This window comes from Lichenostomus cassidix, chromosome 1 (assembly GCF_008360975.1).
Source record: "Lichenostomus cassidix isolate B80296 chromosome 1, HeHo_3.0, whole genome shotgun sequence".
NCBI lineage: Eukaryota > Metazoa > Chordata > Aves > Passeriformes > Meliphagidae > Lichenostomus > Lichenostomus cassidix.
In genome coordinates, this window is record NC_139479.1 from 27,412,564 (window position 1) to 27,438,053 (window position 25,490).

Genomic DNA, 25,490 nt, shown 5'->3' on the forward strand with positions numbered 1-25,490 from the left:
CAGGTGCCCCAGAGCAGAGGATGCTGAGGGCACCCAGCCCTTTGCCACAGGACCCCATGGATGTGTAGATGATGCTACACTCGTGGCTGAAGGGCACTCATGGAGGAGCTTTGCTGCTCCCTCTTCCCAGCTGCCACGATCCATGACACTGTCCTCCAGCCAGAAGAGCTCAGTCATGCCCCAGTGTGTCACTGCCAGGGGTGCAGTGAGATGGCAGCTGCGTCAGAAAGGCACCTCAGTGAAGCTCATGAGAAAGAACAATCCTGCCATATGGCCTAATCCAGGCTCCTTCTGCAGGCTGCATTTCCCAGCATTCAGCACCTGCATGGTACAACAAATCACCTATCACACAGAAGTATAGTTCCCTGCCTGTCTGGATAAAACACTGATTGGTAGCAACTCTGGGAGAAACCATCCATAATACAGCAACTAAACTTTAAGCTAAGAAAAAAACTCCACATAAAAGGATTTCTGATGTTGTTCACAGCCACCTTTCTTATAGCCTGTGACTCTAAGTCTGCATTTTTTGTAATCAAAACTTTCCTGTATAAGCCCAGTGTCCAGAAGAACAGCTCTGAAGCAATACCTTAATTCAGAAGTATCCTTAATTCAGTTGTATGCTAGAACCACTTACTTAAGTAAGTAATTCTAGCATACAAACCTTTGTATGCTAGAACCAGTTGCTCGGACAACATTTTTCAAAAACTAAAAAAGTAAGGATTTGGAAAACAGTCATGAGACAAATCAAGTAAGACTGGGTGAGAATTTTGCCCCAGAAGATAGCCTTGTGTTATTAAACCAGTAATTGGAGCAGAAAGCTCCTTCTAGACAGATGCAAAAGGAAAAAAACAGGGGGTGTTGACGAGTCATTAGTCTGAATTACTGGAAAGTAGGCAGCAAACTGACAGGTAGCTTCCAGCAAATTTTTGTGTAAAGGTTTAGTAGAACTTTTCCAACCAAGGGTTTGAGATGACTTTCACTCCTGATCACTAAGAAAGGCTTAGACATTACCCTGAGGAAGCTTCAATATTTAGAAATCTGATAATGCACATGTGATGGGGAAATGTCAGCAGAAGGTAGCTACTTTTAGCACTGTGGGAGATGGACAGAAGGGAATCCTGTTCATGAAGATATTTTATTTCAGATTACTTGACCCATATTACTTAAATAGCACGTCAACCTAAATCAGAAAGAAAGACAGCTTCCTTTTTCACATTTGTGATTTTGCTTTGTGTTGTCTATAATTGCTGTAAACAGATCCTGCAGTTACTGAGCTATATAGTAACTAAATCAGCTATTTTGGGGAAATTCTTCCTGTTCTTCTGCCGACTCTGCTTCTTTTTGGCTGGCCCCCTGCCTCCTCACATTCCAGTCATGGCTCTGTTTATACGCCTGTATTTTTCACAGTACCAGTAACTCAGACTGGAACATATTTGCACCTCTCTCCCTTATGCTAATGGGCCTTGCTATGAATGGTCCCTTCTGTGAGGACATGCATGAGCTTTCCAGCAGCATTTTGTTGCAGGCATCGACACACAGGTACCCTGCTGCCAGCTTCATTCCATAAATAACTACAGCATCATTTTTTGGAGAGGGGCAGCAGAGTGGGGAGAAACCACAGCATCTCCTCCACCATCACCCTGTCCCAGTTAAATGAGTGAATTCCATCAAATTCCTCCTCCCCTTCAGACGTCAGTACTTGTCTAAAGCAGATGGCCCCATAAATAATACATCCTAGGAAACCTGATCTGTCACCTCTGGGATATGCTTGAGCTCCTGTCTCTCATCATATCATCACCAGATTAGCTCTGGGAATTCTTTTCATTTAATCGTTTTAACAGGTCATGTGTGCAAGAAGCGGTGACTGGGAAATTAGATGCATTTGATTGGGCTGCATTCTTGGTAGCCTGGAGTCAGCAGGTCCCCACTCACTGCTTTTGGGGACTTTTTGGGCACTGCACTCAGCTGCTGCCCCCTCACTACCCAAGCCCGAGGCAAGAGGGCCCAGGGTATGTGGGTGAACATGGGGAGGTCAGGAAAAGGGGGCCAGGGGTCAGAGTATCTGAGCAGCACCATCCCCAGTGGCCAGAGTGCTCTCAGCAGGAAGACTTTGAGCAGGAGGTGCTTGCTATTTTCACTGGGAATGGAAAATGTCATATTTATTTTAGGATGTAAGACAGAAATCTATAAATTCCATTGTCTTTGTCTTTAGTCCCCCATACTTATTCAAATTAATGTCCACAAGATTTATTCTCACATTCACCCAAACTTCACTTCAGGCAACTGGGAAGAAATTCTGAGTACCAGGGATGAGGTGGGTCCCTTTTACAGTTACCATCATGGTGACACCAGTCTCAGGGCTTCATGCCCTCCCTGCCCTGCTACAGCCCAAATTCCATACACTGGCAAAATGTCCCAGCTCGATTTGTGTTACCTTCATTGCAATGCCTGCAAAGATGGGTGTGCAGGATGGAGCTGGGGGAGGAGCAGCATCTGTTCTCATGGAGAAGAGAGGCAAGAACAGGGACTGCTTCCATGCCTCCATGCCTGTGGAGTCACAGTCTGGTCCCTGTGGTCACACAGGCTGCAGCAGGCAAGCTCAAAGTTCCATTTCCAAAGGGTTTGGAAAGCACTCAGCTTTTTTAAAACACTGATACCGGAAAAGAAAAGCTGAGCTTGAGTCCTTATCTGGAAATGCTTGCAGGATGCAAATATTTGAAAGAATATTTGAAAGCATTGCTAAACCAGAATGGCTTTTAAATCATAACAAATCATATCTTGCATTTCTGCAATGCCTTTCATCCTATGTTCTCTTCACAAACATAAACACATGAAGTTCAACAACACATCTGGCAAAGCATTGTGCTGTGTGGGAGCTTCCACATCCCAGTCTGGTAGATGAGCAGACATGTGGGGTCAGTGGTGACTGCCCGCCCCACATCAGACAGGATATCTGCAGCACTGGTTGGATAGTGGCCAAGATTTCAGCTCCAGTTGGGAGAAATCTTTCCATGACCTGGGGGATTTATTTGTCAAGAGACTTGGTCACAGATCCAGAGAATAAAATCTTGAAGACTCCAGGAGACAAAATAAACTCAATTTTTTCAGCTATCTTTTCTGAGTTTTTCTGTGTCCATCCAATACATTGGCAATGTGGAGATGTCACCCCATTTAGGTTTCTGTCTCCTGCATGCCCGGTTGGTATTCTGCTGGAAACCAATTATCAAGAGACACATTTACTGTGTGGCGAATCAGAATTTGTTATTATCACCACCCCATTAATTTCCACACACATCTGCTAGAGTACTTGTTTCTGCCTGTGTCTCACATTTATCTTCATCTAATCCACTTTTTACTGCCCTTGTCTTAGTGCCAGCAACTATCATGAGGTGCTGTAAACACTTGTTAGTTAACCATTTACGATCACCAGCTCTTCAAACTCCACATTACACTTGTTTTTGGAGTTTAATGAGTTTAAGATCTGCCATATCATTATTATTTTGCTACATGATTAAATAAGTCACAAGGAAGCACTTTGGGATTGCCCCAGTCCCCCAGGGGCAGGAGGGGAGAGGAAGTTTGGGATTTTCAAAGACGTCCAGGAACTAGGAGCCCAATTCCTCTTGGACGTCAGTGGGGCTGAGCTGGGCTCAGTCTGTGCCAGCTTCTTGTAGAAAGCACAGCCTAAATCCTTTGATAAGCAAATAAGTCAAGAAGTTTCGCACATCCTAAGCCTTCTTTGGGTCCAACACAAGCCTAAATATGCCCTGACAGATCCCACCCTGCTGGCTGCTGCCACCCCTCTGATGCAGCAGGAAGGTGGAGTGGTGCTGGCTGGTAGGAAACCTCAGACTCAGCAGCCTTTCATCTGCTGTCTTTCAGCTGCTGTCCAAATAGGACACATCCCCAGTGAAGGGGGAATGTTTCTGAAAAGAAAACATATCCTGCTCTCAGAAATTCTGGCTTCATAACTGCACCTACTTCCTACAGAACACCTCAGGTTAACATGATTTCTGCTGAATCAAAAATATTTTTTCCCATACTACTTGACAGCCTCTTCCTCTGTTGAATGCAATTATTTCTCACTAATTAAAGAGCTGCATCCGGGCTCAGCAGGAAGCCAGAGGAGTTCTGCTCTCAACTCAAAACTCTTTATTTCTGCTCACCATTCAGGTAGCCAAAGGGCAGGAAACCCAAGCTGACTCCCTCCATGGCACTGCATCCCATTGTCCCTCTCCTGTTTGGAGACAGAAGCAAAGGATTCCATCACCCAAGGAAGCTGTGGTGGTGCCAGACAGGAGTGAGCAGCAGGAGTCAGCACACCCGTGGTAGCCTATCCTCAGTGTGGTGGACACCAGCAGCTGTTGCCCAAAGGCTCCTTCTGGCCCAGTTCTGTATCAATGGGCTAAATAAAATGCAAAAGAGGTCTTGATATTATCTCCCAGCACCAAATGATTGCCTTGGTGTGCTGTGCTCCATCCTGTTTGGATTTACTGTGCCCTGTTGGAACTAAATTTCCTCTTTTCTGCCCTTCTCTGAAATACATATACAGTAGGCAAACTGAAATACATATAAAGTAGGATAAAAATATCCCCCCAGACCCCGCCAGGCAACTGTAGGAAGCCTGGATGAAGGGAGTTCCATTGCACTAATGGCCTTACCAGCATGTGCTGGCACTGCCTAAACCTGTAGCATTCCCCAGCCTCTCTGTGGAGCAACGAGGCACCAGAGAGAGAAATCACTGCATTTTCATCCATACAGCAAGGAGGCACCAGAGAGAGGTATCACTGCATTTTCATCTGTACAGCCACCTGCAGCAGTGCAAATAACAAATATCTGCCCTTACCAGACCTCATCTGCCCCAATATCCCCTCTGCACCTGATCCCCTGTGTCTTGGTCCCTCCTGACTACTCACCCCTCTGTGGCTCTATATGGATTATGTGCAGTTGATCCAAAGAGAGCAGCATGTTGTAGAGGGCATGTGTTATCACAGAGGCACCTAGGGAGTGAATGAATCCCACCTTCTTTCCTGTTCAGGCCCTGCAACATCCCATTAACTTCAGCAGTAGGAAATTACTTCTTAAGTTAAGGTTGAATTCCTCTGACTTAAATTTCTACCCACTGGATCTTGTTATCCCCTTGTCTGTAACTTTATACCACCTCACCACTCCATTATCAGATTGATATTTCTGTGTGCAAAAACATAAGGCTGCTAAGATTGCCCCTAGGTGAGAATGCCAGCCTTTCTACCTGAAGCCATACCTGGGAAGGCTTGGTCTCCAAGGGGTCACCTGGACTATTCTCCTGTGGACTCTCCCCAGTATTTCCTCATTCTTTGTCCAGCATGGAGCCCACAACTGGGCATCTCTCTCCAGAGTGGTCTTGTGCATGCTGCACAGGCAAATGGCAACATGACTGCTTCTGTTTGATGCTTCTCTTCCTGTGCAACATTGCCCTGGGAAGCTGTGTTGAGGAGGCTATTCATAATCAATCTCACAGCCTGCCTGGGACAGATTCTCCTGTCTTACAGATACTCCTTTTATTTTCCAAGCTGCAATATGCCTGTGTTTTAGAAACATTTAAACATGTTTTGAGTGGTGATTATTAACCAGACATTATTCTTTCTCAGTAATCTGTCATTATCACTGTAGTTTCATCCCCTAACTTTCACACAATGCATTTTATTTTATAGCAAGTTGATTGTAGCTCTTAATGACTTAAATACTAGATGAAATTCTGCTAGTTACAATTCTTTAATATTTTTCTTTTTGCACAGGTTTCTTGACTATATTTAAATATGGGTCTCTTCCTCTTGAAATCTGTTTTTGATGGGGGCTTGGACTATAATGCTGGCTGTCATAATCATGCTCCAGACTCTTGTAGTGTAGAAGAAAAGAATACTGTTGATCTCCATGCCAAAAGTAAATCCCAGGAGCTTATTTAGAAGCAATTTAACTTCTAAAGTTAAAGTTTAATTACTAAAGTATCTGAACATTTACCAGGTTAATTAGACTGGATCAGCAAAATCTCATTCAGATGTAGTGGTTTCCTCATTTCCATTTAGATATGGATCTTCTCTGGCTTCTGCTATGAACCTTCATATCCAAGTCAGCAAAAACGCCTGCAGCCTTTTTTCTCTTCTCACTTTTTTGGTTTTTTTCTCCTTCCACTTTTTGTCATTACATAATGATACTCTGCTTCACTCCAAATGCATTGTTCTATCTGAAACTCACTGAAGTTGATGAAAGTCCTTCCACTGCTCTCAGAAGGCTCTACCTGAGGCTCATAATTTATGCATTACCTCGGCTGTAAGCATCTGAGATATGTAAAGTATATAATCTCTTTCTATCATGTCTTCTTTTATTTTTTTCCAAATACTCCATACAAGCTGTTAATGGAGCAAATGACATGGAAACATAATCTGTATTCCTGCAGGTTTTGTGGCTGTGCTTGGTGCTTATTCCTTATCACCTGAAGTGATAAAGCTGTGTTGGTGATACCATAATTGAGTTTAGTGGAAGTGATTTATCAAGTTGCCAACAGAGAATGAAAACTTTGGGGGTGTGGGGGGAAACAAGCAGCAGGAGAATATGCACTTTTCAGAAACATGAATTTTGCTTTTTATGCAAATGGTTATGCTAATGAAAATCAAGGAGGGGGCAGGGGAAACCATCGTCACAACAATTTTGCTTACAGAGCACATGATAGCTTATCTAAGGAAAAGACTTTCAAAGCTTGCCCTGAAATGTCATGTGGGTTTCATTATCTCTCTGATAAAGCCTAGTGTGTAGGATCTGTTCTTCACTCCTTGCTGCTAACTGATTAAGAATAAGTCTATAATTCTTCATTATGCAGAGAAAATGTGTAAGAACCCCATACTTGAATGCATGAACAACAAACATACTTCTAGTGTTTCTTTCATGGAAAAAAATAATTTTTCTCAAAAGCCAAATCAAAATCCTGATGGCTTCAAAAGACAAGCCTCACTTTTGGTTAGTTCCTTTTCCCACTCCTCCTTTTATAAATTATGATCTAATATTTTCATTGTAGGACCACTCAAAAGCCCCAAACTTGGGGTTCCATTGAGCTGAGCTCCAGGCAAGCACCCATGAAGACATCAAAGTTTTGAAGTGAATGTGCACCTAATTGCTGCTTGAGCCTGTGAAACGGCAGAGCCCTGTGGCCATCCTCAGTAGCCTCAGGTCTGGTGGCTTCCCCTCTGCCAGGGCCAAGGAAAAAGTCATATCTTCTACAAAGGCTGCTGCAGGTACTGTGATCTCTGGAACATCCTGAGGGTGACACCAACGGGCTGAGATGTCCTGTACCTGCAGCCATGGGTTTGGTGAAACTGCACCTCAGCAGTTAATCAGTGAGCCAATGAGTTTAAAATTAAGCTGCTGTTTCAAAGTGTTCCTGAACTGCTTAGAAGGAAGTGCTGACACCTGGCAACAACACTGCCGATTGAGAGCTCATGCAGTTTCTGGGCACTGGTGTCTGTGGAAGCTGCTTACCTTTAGAGATCACCACCTTCCTCACCAAGCCCAAAATAAATTTATTACCACAAGAGGTTCAATTTTATTTGGCTGGGGAGTCATTGTTTTGGAGAAATTCTCCCTTTTATTTAATTCATTGTTTTGTTTTCCTCTCTACAGGTAGAGGAACTGTGAAACAGCCCTATCAGGAATTCCTAATTTTGATAAATTAATTGTCTCCCTGTAGAGTGATTGATTACAGGAGATGCTGGGAAATGCATTTGCATGTTTCAGAGTGCCTCAAATTAATTAATTATTCCACTTGAGTTACAAGTTAGTGAGCAGGACGAAGCAAATGCCTTTGGAATAACTGTTTGCAGAGCACTTGTTTTAAAATAGGCAGCTAACAATTTACGCTCCCTCCTTTTCACTTGTCTGTTTTATTTAAACTAAAGGGTTTATTAAACTTGAAGCTTAACAAAGTTTAAAAGTTTGTTAAAATAAAGTTTCTCTGGGAAGAATACCTCAATGCATCCCTTCCAGTTTGATGCCAGGGCCAGCAAGAGATGCCCAGAGCCTGGAGAGGGATCACAGTTCATCAGAAGAGCACCTGAAGGGCAGAACAAAGGAATTCCTGCCACTCCAGCCAGTAAGTCATCTTCATCAGGGGGGCCAGCTTCAATACCTCTGTTCAAATGCACAACATGGGGAATAAATGAGAGGAGTTAGGTTTGTGTGCAGAGCTATGGCCTTATCAGCATCATGGAGACGTGGCTCCTGTGACTGGGGTGTTGGAATGGAAGGACACAGGCTCTTTAGGGAGGACAGGCAGGACACACGAGGAGGTGGTGTTGCACTCTGTGTCAGTGGAATGGAGGGAATGGAGGGAATGGAGGGAATGGAGCTCCACCTGGGGATGGATGAAGAGCCAACCCAGAAATGATGGATCAGGGGTAAAGAGAGGGCAGGGACAGGTGACAGAACAGTGGGGGTCTGCTATGGGCCACCCGACCTGTAGGTAAGAGGAGCCCAAGAAGGCTGGTTGATATTCAAGGATCACCTCCTTCAAGCTCAGGAGTAGTGCATTCCAACAAGGAGGAAGTCAGGCAGAAACACCAGAGAGAGACCCGTGTGAATGAACAAGGAGCTCCTGGATAAACTCAAATGAAAAAGGTGCCAAGGTCCTCCACCTAGGCTGGGGTATGCAGAGCACAAATACAGGCTGGCAGAGAATGGATTAAGAACAGCCCTGAGGAGAAGGATTTAGAGGTACTGGTGGATGAAAAGCTGGACATGAGCTGGCAATGTGCTCTTGCAGCCCAGAAAGCCAACTGTGTCCTGGGCTGCATCAAAACCAGAGTGGCCAGCAGGGTGAGGGAGGAGATTCTGCCTTTCCACTCCACTCTGGTGAGACTCCACCTGGAGTGCTGCATCCACCTCTGGGGGCCCAACATAAGAAGGGCATGGACTTGTGTCAACAGGGCCACAAAGAGAACGGCCACAAAGATGATTGCAGGGCTGGAACATCTCTCTTATGAAGACAGGCTGAGAGAGACTGGGGCTGTTCAGCCTTGAGAAGAGAGGCCTCCAGGGATATTTTTTAGCAGCCTTCCAGTACCTAAAGGGAGCCCACAGGAAAGGTGGAGAGGGACTTCTTATAAGGGCATGTAGTGATAGGACAAGGGATAATGGCTTTAAACTGAAAGAGAGAAAGTTTAGGTTAGATATTAGGAAGAAATTCTTTACTGTGAGGCTGGTGAGACAAAGTTGCCCAGAATACTGCAGATGCCTCATTCCTGGAAGTGTTCAAGGCCAGGCTGGATGTAGCTCTCTGAGCAAGCTGGTCTTTGGGACGATGTCCCTGCCCATGGTGGGGGGGTTGGAATGAGATAATCTTTAATGTCCCTTCTAACCAGAACCATTTTATGATTCTATGACTTTTTTGTATGAAAGAGAATACAGTCGACATTTCTATTAAATAAAAAAAATGAGGATAAAGCTTCCATTTTTAAAACACATTCACTGGCATCTCTTTATCTCTGCAGGACAATTGATGTTTTCTAAACCTTCTATTTCCCATTATACTGTGTGCATATAGTTGCTTCTTTTTCTATCAAGATATGTCTAAGACAGGCCTGTAAAATTGCTGTGCCAACAGTTTGCCTCATATTTTTTCCCTTGTTTTGTAGACAGAGTGGCTTCCTTCCTTACAAGTCATTCCAGAAGCCATGCAGGGCTCATTACCATGGGATCAACATGGATGTTCCCATCTCCCCTAGACCCTCCATGGAGCTACCTTGAGAAGCCTACACCACAGTTCCCTGTGCTTTCCCTTTCAGAAAAGCAAGAGATGCTCAGAGGCATTGAGGGTGCAGTGCAGGAGGTTCCTCTGCTCTGTCATAGCTGATGCAGCATTCAAACCCATTTGCCATGTGAATCCATGATGAAGCACTGAAGAGAAGGTTGGGTAACTCAGTCCCTTCGTGTGCCCTGATTTTGCTCTCCAGTTCCCATGCCAAGGTAACGCCTCCTGGCCAGAATAGTAATGCAGCCATGCAGATTTGTTAAATGTCTGTGGGGGGAGGACGCCTCTACATGTCCACTGTCTGAGAGACTGCATGATGCTGCCTGATGAAAGCTGATGAAAGAGATGTGACAAACAGAGGAGCAGGAGCACAGAGGGGTGATGAGAAGAACTGCGATGAAGTCTCCAAAACTCCAGTAGAAAAGCAGGCATGAAAGAGTAGTCCCACAGCCAATTCAGCCAAATTCTGCAGCAAACTCAGACAGAAAATAAGGAAGGGACTGTACAGCAGGATTGTGGTAGCTGCCAAAATTCTTTCCTGTTGATTCTTGAATTACTGTTTCATGATTAAAGTGTCAAGAGGCCTCAAGCAAGTTTAAGACTGTGATATGCAAAGAGACTCCATTGTTGCACAGAGAATGAGACTGTCTTCCTCTAAAAGAGCAAACTCAGAAGAGTTTGGGATGCAAAGTCAAGAGGCTTCAAATCAATGACATCCAAGGACATCAGACAGTAGACTGCTCCCCTCAGCTCCTTCCTCTGGGTAACTTGCAACTTTCAGAGCTCGTTACAAGAGTCGTTCTCCCAACCCAGGCCTGAATGCAGGTAAAGCATTGCCAGGGCAATAATCCAGATTCTCCTACAAGCTCAGCCTGAACTACTGGTATCAGTAATACAACTGGAAGAAGCCTGTTGAGTCATTAATCCAGTCTTTGGCAGTCCCAGCAACCATATAAATGAAGGACCCACACCCTTTCCTTGCTTTGCCACAAAACACTTCATTAATCCATGAGAAACTTAAGCTCTTTGGTGCAGAAATAAAGTATGCAACAGCCACCTCAAAGAACCACAGAAAGGTAGCAGTAAGGGTCCCAATGGCCTAGGACAATGCCACAGTAAGAAGTAGGCCAGCAGAAGAAGCCCAGATGATACCTTTGGAGGCAACCCATTGGTTCTTGATTTGATTCTTCTTTCTAAGCTGGTGCTCATCTCAGCTGTGAGTCTGAGGACCAGAGAGATGGCCCACCACTCACAAGGCTGCTTGGCTCTCCTACATGGAGAAACTTTGCCTCTGGACCACCTTCTTCCCTCCTGCTGTCACCAGTCTCCGACCTCCAGAAGGAGGAGAACCACCAAGCACAGCACCTCGTCCAAATCTTCCCTATTCCCCCTATCCAAATAAACTGAGCATTATGGGAAGACACGATGGGCCCTGGGTCCAACAAAGGACCATCAGGAGCATGGAATTAACTAATCTTTATCCCACCTTGGTAGGAGTCACAATCAATGGAGCATTTTGCCAGGGAATCTGTGGCTGAGGATCCAGTTGCATTTTTGTGATAAACACTGATTTGGAAGTTTAAATCTTTAGCCAGTGTTGAACGCCTCATATTGAAACAGGTAAACTCTGGGTAGCCATACATGTTAGCAAGGAACATGGTAGGTAGGTAGGTAGGTAGGTAGAATGCCTATTGTCTGCAAAATTGTTTTTTCAGGCAAACAGATTAAAATCAGAGTTTGGAAAAATAAAAAGTGGAACTAAGGACACCTTTAAAAGTTCCTCAGACATGCTGTTTTTTCCCTGCATGATGTCATGTTCTTTTATTTTTGAGTTGCTACCACAGCAACAACTTGATGTTGCAAACAGCAAATAATGATTTCAGGAGAGAGAGATATGGAGAAAGAGCAGATGACCTCTTTAAAGTTAATAATAATAATCCTCTTTTCCTGTAAAAACCTTTGGTGGCAAAAAGCTGGAAGAAAAGTAGAAAAATGAAGTGATATTCAAGTCCTAGAACTGTCACTGAGAACTGTGGTTTGTTTTAAAGCCTTCAAACAAGACATAAGTGGGTCTTTTAGCCTGTAGCTATTGCTGCACCAAAAAAAAAAGTCAAAAGAAAATAAAAAATATTCTTCTTCCTACTCTGGAATTCTGACCAGAATATGGTCTTGAGCACCACATCAGTGCAGTTCCCACAGAAGACAAGGTCAGAGTTTGACCCTTCACTTTATTTTTAAACACACTTTTTTGCATTTGAACATGTAAGTAGTAGTTCAAGGGAAAAATAGAAAGGTCCAGATGCTTGATGAAATATCAGCAAGGAATCAGTTGATTCTGCTTCCAGTTGATGCATTTATTGTCCCTATTGCTGTGGTAGGCCACCACAGATAACTTTCAGAGGGACAAGCATACGCCAGTAGATGTGTTATTTTCATTAAAGTGAAATAAATGCCTCAGAAAATACAGAATTGAAATAAAAAACAAAAACAAAACCAAGCCACCAGATCATAAATTAGGACACATTTATGATCTGCCTTGAGTCAAGAGAATACAGAAGATAAATCAAGGAGAACTGAAGGATGCAACGTGCAGTTCTGAAGGTGGGCAAAAGAAGACTTTTTATTGAAGTGCCTTGAAAGACAAGAAGACTTTGGAAAGAAAAACTTCTTAAACATCAAAAGATAAAGGACACCAATCAGGCTTAGTGAGTTAGTCTTTGAAATGCAGTACCAACTTCTAAGTCAGCAAAACGTGCAGATTTAAGTGAAACAGCACAATGTTCTCCCATGGTTATGAAAATAAGTTATTTTCACAAATGAGACTGCATGCCTCTATTAACAAAATTCCTTTTTCTGCAGCCTGCATGTCCAAAAATAAACCAGTAAAGCAGAAAATCCTCATGTTGAGAGAAACTGAGAGGACTGCCAGAGCTGCCTATTTAAAATCCCTCCCAAAGTTGGATACATCCACTTGCTTTCACATGCGAGAGCATACCTAATAGCTGCAGCTAACAACCCAGCTGCAGGGTGTAATTCAGGCACTTTTATAGCCCAGACTGAGCGCATCAGGTTGGACATGGAAGCACCTTGCCATCATTGCTTTCAGTCTGCTGTTGGGAGGGTATTTTAGCACTCAGATGGTGAAGCCCAGTGAGAGAAGCCGGGGGAGGAAAGTTGCAGTGCTGGTTTTCTTGCATAGCTGGAGAGTTTAAAGCACCCAAACAGGAGACACACTCAGACCCACACCCATCCAGGCACACACATCACCTGTGCATTGCCTTCTGTGAGACAAAAGGTTTCATTTCCAGCGTGTAGAAGATGATGGCAGACAACCTGGAGAACAACAGGACTGTTGAAGTGTTTTCCAAAGGTCCTGTAGTACAGCAGCAGAAAGAAAACCACAGTGAACTTTGTAACAGGAGCTGGACGTATATACTGTAACAGAAGTATGTTATTATATAAATGCAATTTCTGGGGGAATTCCCCCCACTTCAGCTGGGATATGTGTCAGCAGACCTGTGCTGAGCATGAGGTGGTGAAAGTGGGACTTCCTCAAGTCACCCCATGGGATGGAACAAGCATAGCTGCCTTCCCCTTCTGGCAAGGCTTCTCAAGGAAAAACTTCCACAAATCCAAGTGAGTAAGACAGGGAGGATCATTCTCTATTACATTAAAAAAAAAACCAAACAAAAACCAAAAAAACAAAACAAAACAAAAGTTGGTTCTTGTCCCACTGTGGAAACCTGAATAAGGGAGAGACAGAAGGAAGATTTTTACTTATTAAAAATAAATGATTCAGACATGAATTTTTGAGACTGGCACCATATGGCTGGAAAACATCTCAAGGAAAAAAGTTAATCCTCTTGAGACTGAATTTCCGTTTGATAGGAACTTGAGCTAGGGTGTGCTCACTGGGGGCCATTAAACACTCCCTGTTAAAGCAGATGCCTGGCTGCTCACCTGTGGCAGCGACACATGGCTCTTCCTTTCATCATGGCTTGTGTTACTTTGGATATGTTGGGCTTGTAGCTCTTCCAGAACAATAAAAAATCATCACTTGTCAGTTCTCTCGCTATGCACTGCTCTTTCAAGCAAAGACTAGACAGCATGCAAACCACATGCTAAATAATATTTAAATACACGTCATCTTAAGCACCCCTGTGGTTAGGAGACAGCTCTGTGCCAGGGTGCCATCCCTGAGGTGCTTTTGGAGGAAAGAGGGAAGGAAAGGCTGCAGGCACTGTGGAGGAAGGGCCAGGGAGTGAAGCCCTCAAACCTGCACTGCTCAAACCTACAACCTCTGATGGCCCTGAGCCCGAGTTTCCTGCCTGGGAGAACTTTTGCATCAGTTCAGACTCCAGTTCAAGACTGAAACGAACATACTGGACAGACTGGGAGTGGGTGGGGGAGAAGAATCAGGCCAGGCTAACATCTTGAGACTGAAACGACCAGCATGAGTATATACATACTGAATGAGAATACAGTAAAACACAGGCAAGCCAGGCAGGCTGCATCCCAGGATTCAGGATCAGATATGGGAGAGCCTTGACCTTCTTTCTCACCTGTGCATGGAGTATCAGACTGTGAAAAGAGACCCTTTCACTCCATTCTTTGGCTCCCATCTTGGGTGTGAAGGGCTGCAGCAGGATGCATCAAAGGAGCTGAGGAGCAAAAGTTTAGTTTTGTGTGGGGTTTTGGCTCAGACATCCCACTGGTGTTTTAGTAGCCCTACAATGAGGTGAGGATTGAAGCAGGCAGGCGTCTGGGAGACAAGGGATGAGACCTGCTGAGGAGAGCTGCCACTCACTCCTTGCAAAGAATGGGTTAACAGCATATGATAGGTCATGTATGTATTTTAATTATGTGTGGTTTGTTGCCTGAATCATGGAATGTCAGGGTCTTGCTCAGGCAAAGCACTGCAGAACAACAGAGGGAAAACCATCTTTGGGAGAAGGCTGTAGGACTTGGCTGGGACTAGAAATGGAGAAGAGGCTATGGCTCCTGTGTGTCGATAATGCATGCAGGACAGGGGTGTGGGAGCATCCCAGCAGCTGTAACACAGCTGGTGCTGGTCTGGCAGGTGATGGAGAGAGCAGATACTGTGCAGCAGCTGCTTCAGCCCCTGGAGGGGATGTACACATCCCATGCCCTGCTCTTTGGCCTCATGGCTGTCACACCTAGGGAGGCTCATGGAGCTGAGAGCAAGATAATGATTTTTCAAACAGTGAAGCCTGGAGTGAAGGAGGGGAGTGTGAAGCTTGCTGCCCACAGGAGGTGGTTATGCCCCAATTCCTTGAAAAGCAAAGATAGATGAGAGGTCTTAGCCCAGGTCAAGCTGCCCTAACATGGTCTGTCAGGGATGGTAATTAATCAGCAATTCACAAACACACACAGAGGCACAAATCAAGGAGAAGAAGGAGGAAGGGGAGACCATTCCTGTGGACTCAGATCTAGCCCTGTTTTGTGCTCTCCCTCCCTGTATGCAAGACCTGCAGCCATGCCACATCTCCTGCCACTGCCCAGAACCCCAGGCAAGCTGTGTTCCACCATTCAGGCCAAACTCAACAGCCTTTGTTTCACAGATTTTTGCACAAGGTTACATCCTTTGGCTGCTTTCCCTGCCCCCAGCCTGCTGCAGCTTTTTAAGGCAGTTTCTGAAAGCAGGGTCCATCCCCAAAGGATGGCCAGCACATTCCCAGGAGCCCCAGGGAACTGATGTGACTGCAGGGCTGGCAAGCTGTCATGTCCTGGGAGTACAGACACAACTCCATGGTATACAAGGACACGCTGGGAGTTGTGGGGCCTGGATATTCTTCCTTTGTTTAATATTTTTCTGTGTCATATACAAAGCTGTATATACAGAGCAACAGCTGTCACAAGGGTGGACACGTCCTGTTGTGTGATGTTTAACTCTCTCCTGCTGCCCCAAAGCCTGATCTTGCTGTAATTTCCAGCAGTAGGACAACAGTGCCTTTTGTCTGGGTTTGCTTTGAGCAGCTGGGCCTCCAAAATATGAATGCTTACATTTTCCCCCTTTCCTTCTCCTCCTTCTCCCCTTCTCAACAGGCTCAGCTGGAGTGCTTGCATAACAGATTGAGCCTCTGGAAGTTGAGCATTTGTGTGACTTTCTCGTGTGACCACCTCATTCCTCCCTCTGTATCAAAGCACCTTTGCTTTGTTATCACTGAGCTGCCAGCAGACTGGGCTCTCCAAGACAATGACTGCAGTTTATGAAGTAATATCTGCCTTATATCACTGTTTTCTGCTACACATAGTGATCAAGCAGCTGTCACCATCTCTGTCCCTGTGGCAGGTGACCAAGGTATCTGTGTCCCCAGCACCATCAGGCCCTGCCATTGTCTAACTCTGCCACTTAGAGTCCCTCAGGTGAAACTTTCAATTTTATTCTGCTTCTGTCAGCAAAAATAATGTTGCTTTTGTTGCTCCTTTCCCTTCACTCAGTTTTGCCTTCCTGCCAGTGAGTTTGCCACACAGGATGTCCATTGGTCCCCCAAATGTTAGTACAGATCCAGCTGCCAGCAACTCCCATCACTGCAGAACCTGCAACAGGCCTTTTGCACTTACCTGGATTATTACAAGCTATTAGTCAAGTAACTGAATGTACTGGGGTATGCAGAAAGCCAAATTTCTCTTTGCTTTTTCTCTTCTGCAAGCCTTTCTTCATAGCAGTCGGATGCCAAACTCCTACCCATGCACTTAATTTTCAGTATGAATGCCTAGAAAGAGAGAAGCTAGATTGAAACCCTTCTTCACTGCTGCATCTGGTAAACATTATCAGCCAGGGGTCTGCAAGCAGCTGGCATCAAAGGAGACCTGGGAGTGTTTGCTTTCAATTCCAAGGTTGAACAAAATAATCTGTTCTAAAGCTCAGGCCTCTGCCTGCCCTTCATCAGGGGTCACTTTGTGCAGGCAGAAGAGGGGAGAGGAGAAATGGTGTGCTGAGCAAAAGTCTCTGCTTTGTTCTGCTGTGTTAAGGCTGGCGTCAGCAGACCTCTGAAAGAGGGAGGTAACCATGCTACCACTTGTTCAAATATTTTGAATAATAAAGGTGTTAGTTTAATAAATATCCTGGAGGAGGAAGAGTTGCCCAGCAATGGTAGTTCAGCATTTTCCCCTCTGAGCCTGGAGAAGCTGCAACCAATGGTTAGTGATCTGAGAGCGAGGGCAAGGCAGGATGGGAATCATGATTTAGGTTTTGTCAGAGAGATTTTTGGCTTTCCTTTCAGACATGACAATCACTGCTGCAAGTTCTTCCCTGACTGATCCCTCCTTAAATACAGAATGGCAATGTGCAAAGCTGGAAAAATATTCACATTCAAGTTCAGACTCCACTTTCCCCCAGACATTTACCTTCTGATTAGGCAAATTCTCCATCTGCCAATACTAATAATTTTCAGCACATTTGTATATTCTTTCCTTCTTGTCATTTCCCTACACTTTAACTTTTTGTTTTGCAAAAGGAATTATTCACCTTGATTTCTGAGGATCAGCTCTATTCTCTCACAAGCAGAGCTGAACAGGCAGTAACCCTACATTCCTGGTTATGCTGGAGAGTAAGAAGAGTCTGGAAGGGACAGCAGACAGCAGCTCTAGAGATTCAGATTTGCCTCCTTAGTGTCCTTCTGTCTCACCTATGGAGAGCAGGGCCAACAAATCTCCTGTCTCCTGCCCTCTCAGAGATGCAAGAAACTAATAAGAAAAATGGTCAGAACTCAATGTGATTCATGCAGCTGTCAAGAGTAAGTTATTATTATTAATTATTATTATTATTATTACTACCACCACCAATATTATTATTGCAATTGCCTTGTGTTTGCTCTTTTTTTCTCTAGCCAAGTGACTATTGAAACAAGGTGAAACAGCTTCAACAGGAAAGTGTGAGAGATGAATGAGCCCAAGGAGCCTGAGGTAAAGAGGAGGAAGCTAATACCCTACCTACCACATCCTGGAGTAATGCTGGCACTTTCTGAGGAAAGGGGGCCCTCTTCTTCCTCCCACTGTACTTTTTGAGAAGGACTTAGTAAACACATTTCATTCAATGCAGGCACTGCGAAAGATTCTGAGCTGGGGAACTGAGTGTGAAACAAGGCACTGCCTCAACACCAAACACAACCTCTCCTCAGAGTAACCCTAGGGAGCAATAATCACTTAACTGCTGGAAGAATAAAATACACCTCTATGCAGCTAGTCGTTTTAGAGGCCAACAGATTTCCTTGGGCTTTCTAAATGTCACCCCAAATGCTGTGACCAGAGAGGACCACATTTTAAAAGCATATTTTCAGCTTGTTGCATGGGTGGTGGTCATGCATGTCCTTCATGCCTCCTGCTGGAAATGCACTTCCTGACTTCTGTACTGAGAATGAACTTGTTGTTTGTTGTGGATATAGAATCTAGGAAATTCAGTCTCTTTTCAAATCTAAAAAAATATTCCTCAGCTTAATTTGGTCCCATGAGCAGGTTGTGATCTTTTGTAAGCTTTTGTGAGCATGGTTAACCAAAATACATCACAACAGATATCACCAAACTGTTATTTCTGCTGCTTCCTCTGTTTTGCACAACCACTGACTCAGGCTTGAAAACATTGGCAAGACAAGCTGAAGACTTCACCCCAGTCTACTCATTCACAGCATCTCAACACCTAGTAAAAAAAAAAACCAAAAACAAAACCAAACCAAACCAAAAAAAAAAAAAAACCAAAACCAAAAAACCCCCCACATTTTTAAGCTCTTTTAATTTTCCCCCTCAGTTGCTGCTCTGATCTGGTGTCACAGCCCCATGCCCAGGGAGAGGGGAGCTCTGCTCCATAGCACCACTGCAGAATTCACTCCTTCATCAAATCACAGCCTACTTCTAAATTCAGTTAAACCACATGAAAAAGTGTTCTGGCTGAGGTTAAAGGGTCAGGAATAAATAATGCATCTTGCTTCAAAGTGTTATATCTTCTAAAATGCAGCACACTTCAGGATACAATGATTTGATGAATTTGTCTTTCATCACTGACCTAGCAAGCACATGAAATGGCCAGATATGTGCCAGGGCTGACAATTTATGGCTTTACCAACTATCTTACCCTTGTACCCACAAGGATTTGGTTTGGGATTTTTAGTGATTTTCTCTACCTTTGGGTTGAGAGTTGTGACTAACTGCCAATGTCATCACAGTGCAACAAACTTTTGTGCAGATGGTGGCTATGTCAGCTTGGAGTTTTTAACTTCCACATAGCCTTCTCTATAAGGTGGGTGGGAATTGGGTCCCATTAGTCTAACTGAACCCATGCAAGAGGGATGTCCTGATTTAGTTGCTACAGATGGAGTTACAGCACTACCAAAACCATGTAGGTAAGCCTTTGTGTATCACATGAACATGCAGCAGGGCTCTTTCTGCTGAATGAGGATCCTCAGTGTAGTCTTTTACTTTCAACAACACAATAACCCATGAGTGATGCTTGGGCAACACATTCATCAGCACTCGACCTGGTATTTTCCTACAGAAATCCTTATTACAGCAAATTGCTTTCCTAGCAGTGGCTCTTTCCATTTTCCTTACAACCTTCAGAGTCATCCTCCCTTTCTGGCCTCAAACCCTCAAGCTCTGTAAAAAAGTAATTGCACATGCTGCAGGTTTACCTTGATTTCCATTGCACTAGTCTAAATTTGATCCTACAGCTCTGAGTTGTCCTACAGCTTTAGGTGGAGCTGGGTTGATCTCAAGGAGCAAGCTTTATTCTCTTGCTAAGTATCTGAGAAGCTACAGGAGATAACCCTCATTCAGAGCCATCTGAAACAATAATTACCAAAGAGCACACCTCGGGGTGAGGACCTGTTAAGATTTACTGTTCCATTTTCCAGACATATATAGCTCATTCCTTTTCCTGATGGAAAATATTGCTGGGGGTGGATGACCCATCCTTCCCAGCATTAAAGCACAATAGGGAAGATGCAGAGGTCCTTGACATGTAGCAGAAGTTACAGAAACAATCTCTCCTAATATGGGAAGCCTTTTATTTCATAAATAAGTGACTTTCCAACATGGGCACACAGATTTGAAAGAGGTGGGAGGGGAGGGAAATGCCTGCAGGATTTCGATGGCAGGGATCCATGGCTTGCTCCAGCTGATGGGTGGGAGAAACTACATGAAAATAAACACAAGATCTTTCTCTCAGTGCTGTTGGCAGGAACAGCAAGAGCCGGATGCAAAAGAACAGGGAGCTGGTTTGGTCCTTCTGTTCTTCCAGCTGGATGCCAGGGCACAGTCTCTAGCATGGGGGAAACAGTGCATGGCCTGCACCAGAACAGCAGGAAGATACTTAGGGTCTGAAGCCCTTGTCCCTACCACTTCATCACACAGTCCACATGGGTTAGTGGGCAAATGTGGTCATTTCACAAGGAGGTCATCTGGTCTTCAATCCTCCCCATAATTACAGACACAACAGGGCTACCTGGCAGAGGTGTTTGGGTTTGGTTTGGTTAGGGTTTTTTTCCATTAGAGAGGAAATAAATAGGGCTCATAAACAGACTAGCAACACATGACTATTAATAATCTTTAATTGTGCTGTGCCTGGCTGTAGCATTGAGAACCAAAAGGAACACAGGCCTTAAAGAGTAAAAGTGAGTCACTGCAGCTAGAAGAAAGGCTAGAGACTGTCAGCATTTCAACACTGAAGTAACATGGTTGTCTCTTGAATAGCCCAGTTTAGGCACAGGCATGAAACTCACGTTACACTAACATTGTTTGGGAATGGGACAAATCCTAAAGCCCCAAGTGGCATTGGACTGCCAAAGCAAGGTACAGGCTGAAAACAAATTATCTCCTGAGAACCTTTTTCACTGGGCTCTTGGTAAGCTTAGGTGAGAGTCTGGGGCAGGGAGAGTAAAAGGGAGAAATTTGGGACAGGAGCTCCATTGGCATGGGGCTGCCAAGGGGATTCCAAACTAAGGAGGAGGCAAGAAAAATGTTTCTTCCCTACAACTTTTTCATTTAAATGATGGCCCAGGGCTCATTCCACATTTAGTGCTAAGATTAAGGTATGGGTTTCCTGAAAGATTGTTCCTCTGATATCTTCATGGGGACCACAGCAGGTTATCCCTAACTACAGTTAACTCAGGGTCAGGTGTTTGCTTTAGGAAGGAGAGACACCCTGAAGCTTCAGCAGATGTTGCACTTCCCACAGGCTGCCAGGAGAAGCTGCAGTCTCCTGGAAGGTCATTCCTTTGACAATTGCTTGATTTGGGCTTTGGTTCCTAAAAAAAAGGTTCATCCCATGAACAGCCTTAGAGCTGAGTCCAGTGTTGGGAAAGGAAAAAAGCCAACAGTTAGCATGGCACTAGTAAGAGATTTCTGAAGGGAAGTGCAGGTCACAGAAATACTTCTCCTCTGCCTTTTCATCTGGACCATTGCTCTGTCTGCTTGACTGAGGATCAGCTGTCCTCAGGCTTTAGGGCTAAGGATGTAAGAGGGACAAAGCCTAGAGTTCCAGACAGCAAAGGCCTGCAAAGGGTTTGGAAAAGGCTGGAAAGAACCCCAAACATTTAACCCCCTGCTACATTTTCCATTTCAGCCACAGGTGAGTGTTCTTACCTGGTGAAGCAGCCCACAGCTTGGCTTAGGGTTACAGTGAGAGCACTTAGAGGTCCTACAGCTCCAGCTGGCATGGGGCTGTTAATGCACTGCCAAAGGCAAAGGAGAGGCTGCAAACAGCTTTCTCCCCTCACAAGTTCTTTGCCTTGGCCATGGCTTAGCCTCTTTGGCAAATGCTCAGCTCACACAGAAGAGTTAGGGTTAGGGTTAGGTTCAGGGGAATGTCAAAGCCTAGAACTGCATGTGATGTGGAGCTGCCAAGGAGCTCCCTCAGAGGGATTTTGTCTCTGAAAATTTCATCATTGATGTGGCTTGTGATGATCTAGCCAAGGCCAATATTTAGGGTTAGGAGAGGGGAAAGCCCTTGAACTCCAGTTGTGTTGTGGCTGACAAGGGAGGCTGTAAAAATATTTCTCCCATGATAGCTTTTTGATTCCTCCTACAGCTTGTGGTCCTTGGAATAGGGTTTAGTCTCTGCCTAGGGTTAAAATTTGGGTTGGGAAAGTTTAGAGCTCCCATTAGCCTAGGGAGCTTGGGGCTGCCAAAGGAAAGGATAAGGTGCAGAAAGACTTCTCTGGAAGCCTCTTCATCTGGGCCCATGGCTTAGGGCCCTTGGTTGAGTCTCAATCAAGTCCATTTGTCAAAGGATGTTAGTAGATTTCTTTCCTTTCTATTTCAGTGGGAACTGGGTCATCCCCATTAGCTGTATTTTCGTCCTCAGGGTTAAAATCAAATTTTATTTTAGATGCTACCTAGAAGTCCTTTGAAATAAAACTCCCAACCAAATCTCATTAACTTGGCTGTACCAAGTGATTTCTCACAGTGCTCAAAAGGAGTAAAAACATCATTGGTATGAGTAAACACCATAAATAACTCCATGAGACTTACTCTTCTCAGTAGTGCAAGCCAGGGGATATGATCTACAGACAAATCCATCATTTTCTTGAAGTGGATAGAAGTCTATCAGAACTTGTTCATAAGCAGATTCTGGTCATAACTTCTTCCTTGCAAGCCTGCTGACATTTCCACTGAAGTAGCACCAAGTAATTCCCTACTGGGATATGGCCAATTCAGCACTGAATTTCCAAAACAACTGAGCTCTTCAGGGGCAGGTACACATGCAAGAGCTCAGGCAAACAGGTCACAGTACACGTGCTTGGGCAGGTCAAGAAAAATTCTAGCCTTCAATTTTTCTCTTTTGCTCAACAGAATCAGGAGAACTGTTGACTATCCCCAAAACCTGAACAAAATCTGCTCTACACCCAGGGAGTGGAGGGAAGCAAAGTGATGGTATGGTCTTACAACCTGGGTCTGCTAAGAAGGTGATGAGAAAGGGCAAGCTCATTCTGAGGTGCTGCAATTTGAGTCCAGCGAGATATCAAAAAAACACTTGGAGCTAAACAAATTCTTCTTGGCAGAAAAGTTTGAACAAAGGAGAAATGGGGGAATAATAGGGTGAAATTGTAAGGAAAGGCATCAGTGGGGAAAGAGAAGGCTGAGGGCTCCCATTAATGGGGAAGGATAATTATAAGTATGGGTGTGAGATACAGATCTCTCAGAGTTCCTTCTTACTTACATCTGCAGTAGAAAAGGGGCCAAGGAGCAAGACTTGGCTAATGGTCAATGGGTCAGGAGTGTGAGGAGCCCATTGGCATGTGAAAGGACATTTATGCACTGGCACTCATGCCTTATCTGAGGCAGGACAAAGGCAGAAACTGACTTGATACCTCACAGGTTTGCAGGTATGGAAGCCACCAACAAATAGCTGTGCCTAGGGAACACTAAAAAATGTGATTCACAGGAAACCTTGCAGAAAAACGTTCCCTATCCTCTAGTATTTCACAGATGGCAATGTCCAGGACATCACCACCTGTGTCTGCCACTGACAACTGGCACAACGTGGATCACTGATGGTGCAAGAGTTGCAGGTGTCCTTGCATGACCAGCCAACCTGTGCTCAGACAAGTGTGTTCAGGGAGCAGTGAGACCCTGGCACAGCCTGCTGCACTGCCCAGAAAAACTGCTCTCACGAACAAAGCCAGAGTGCTGCAGGTAAATGCCAGCAGCTGCACCCAACTTTCAAAGTCAGAGAGTGAAATATAGGGACTTGTACTACTTGGTATTTCCTGGTTTGTCACCCTGACCTTGGTGCTCCGGAAAGGTCTTTGTAGTCAGCACTAACAAAGGCTGAGGCTGGCAGGGGCAGGTGGGCACAGAAGTTGCCTTGCAGTTGTTTTTTCACTGACAATACAGTTTAGCACACAGTGAGATGTGCCAGGAGGTCCCATCCGGTGCCTGCACCTGCACGCGGTTAAACGGCTGCTTGGATCAAGGCCACAAGGAAAACCTTTGCTGAGATGGAAGAAGGGCAAAAAATACAGGATTAACACAAGGCACTTGGCTCTATTTCAAGAACCTGTTTTGGTGCCACAAGGATCCCAGCCCTTCCCAAAAGTGCACAGGGCACAACTTGTTTCAGGTTGTGCTACAACCTCAGCCAAGTTAGGGATCTGCAAATGCCAGACCAGGCATCAGTTTTTAGAAGCTCAGATGCAAAACTAACATGAACTGAGAGCAAGATGTTTATGCCCTCACACAAAAACATGACATTCAAATGCTGTACAGAAGTAGCCCTGCAAAAATCAAGCAAAATTAATTGCTCATATCAAATTGGCCTCACTTCAGGAAAATTTCTGTTGCCTTGGTAAACACAGCTGAGTCTCCATTTTTCTCCTTCCTATTGGCAATGTACTTCACTTGCTAAATAAAGATATCTAAACAATCTTTCTTTGTGCAACAATTTTTATGCTTTCCCCATTGGTCTGTTTCACTCACTTGCCCCTACTCTGTGCAGTACAGTGCAAAGCAGCATTCAGAGTATGCATTAAAAAAATGTTTGGGGTTTTGGTCAAGGTACTAACAGGAAAAAGCCAAAATTTTCTGGATGTAAGTGCAGGGTGAGAGAAAGTCCCTCCTTCTTCATCTCTCTCTATGAGACAACGTCCTGCTACTGTTTCCCTTACAAAAATCTCATTTTTTCTGCTCAGAACGAATGGTACAAATTTTCTCCAGTATACAACCTAGTATTCAGAATCTATCAAAAGCATTTCCATGCATAAATTACTTCACTTCTTGTTTCATATCCTAGAATCTTTACTGTTCAAAAACGATTAGTTATTACTGCAGCACAAACACTTACCTTATGATTAAATTGCTTTCATTTTTGCCTTCCCTTGGAATTCCCTATAATTAATTTCAACTCATTCTCCACCCCCAGAGGGGTGTTATCCTGGGCAGAAATATCCGCTCAAGGAGAACTGGAAACCGATAGCTTTCTCTATCCAGTTGTTTCATCCTTTATGGCAACGAGCAGAAATCCCTGTTCATCAGTTGAACACTGATTTTAACAGGTCTTTGGGTTGAGGACAATCCCAGAAGCAGTTTCTCAAAAATACCCCACCCAGGTGGTTATCTGGAGCTGCTTGCCAGCTTTCCAGCAGCCCAACAGCAGATGGAATGTAACAGAGCAGCAAACCTCTCCTTGCATCTCCTGCTGCAAAGAGCAGCTTTGCTGCACCCAGCCTTAACTTTTCCCATCTTAAAAATCCTAAAAAAACAAGAGCAGCATTACCTTTGAATGCAAATGGGCTAGGCCATATTCCTCATACACTCCAGCTTTAGTATAACAATTTCCCAAGGGTCAATCCAACCCCAGCTTTTTTCTAATGATCATCCTGAGATGAGGAGAAACCCTGTGAAACAAATTGTTATGCGGCTGGTGTAGCATGCTCCCTATTAAAATAAAATGGGGATGATGATGAGAGGGCACACACATTACTAGGTCGAGAGGGAGAAGAACTGTGTGTTTACCAGTGCTGTCATCTGAACAACAGCACAGGCTCTGTAACTGATATATGGCATTTTAAGCATGCATGAGCCCTTCTTGTGTGCTGCAGGGGAAAAGCAACTCCCCTGAGACTAGGAAGAAGGATTTACTTGCCTCCCTATGCCTTGGCTTACAAGTTCACAGTATTAATTTGGTTTTAAATGACTCTGAAGACAGCACACAGTTGCTGTTTCATCTACTCAAATAAATAATTTGGCTAAAAAAAAA

At 44.4% G+C, this 25,490-nt stretch overlaps 2 long non-coding RNA genes across 2 annotated transcripts; both read left to right on the forward strand.

The window, feature by feature from the left end:
- Positions 1–5,785: 5,785 nt before the first annotated feature.
- LOC146444392 (uncharacterized) lies at positions 5,786–7,579 on the forward strand. The gene is made up of 2 exons (XR_014850499.1): positions 5,786–5,922; positions 7,052–7,579. It is a non-coding gene; the product is annotated as an uncharacterized LOC146444392 (long non-coding RNA).
- Positions 7,580–14,091: 6,512 nt separating this feature from the next.
- LOC146444393 (uncharacterized) lies at positions 14,092–18,323 on the forward strand. Its single transcript, XR_014850500.1, has 2 exons — positions 14,092–17,538; positions 17,632–18,323. It is a non-coding gene; the product is annotated as an uncharacterized LOC146444393 (long non-coding RNA).
- The last annotated feature ends 7,167 nt before the right edge of the window (positions 18,324–25,490 follow it).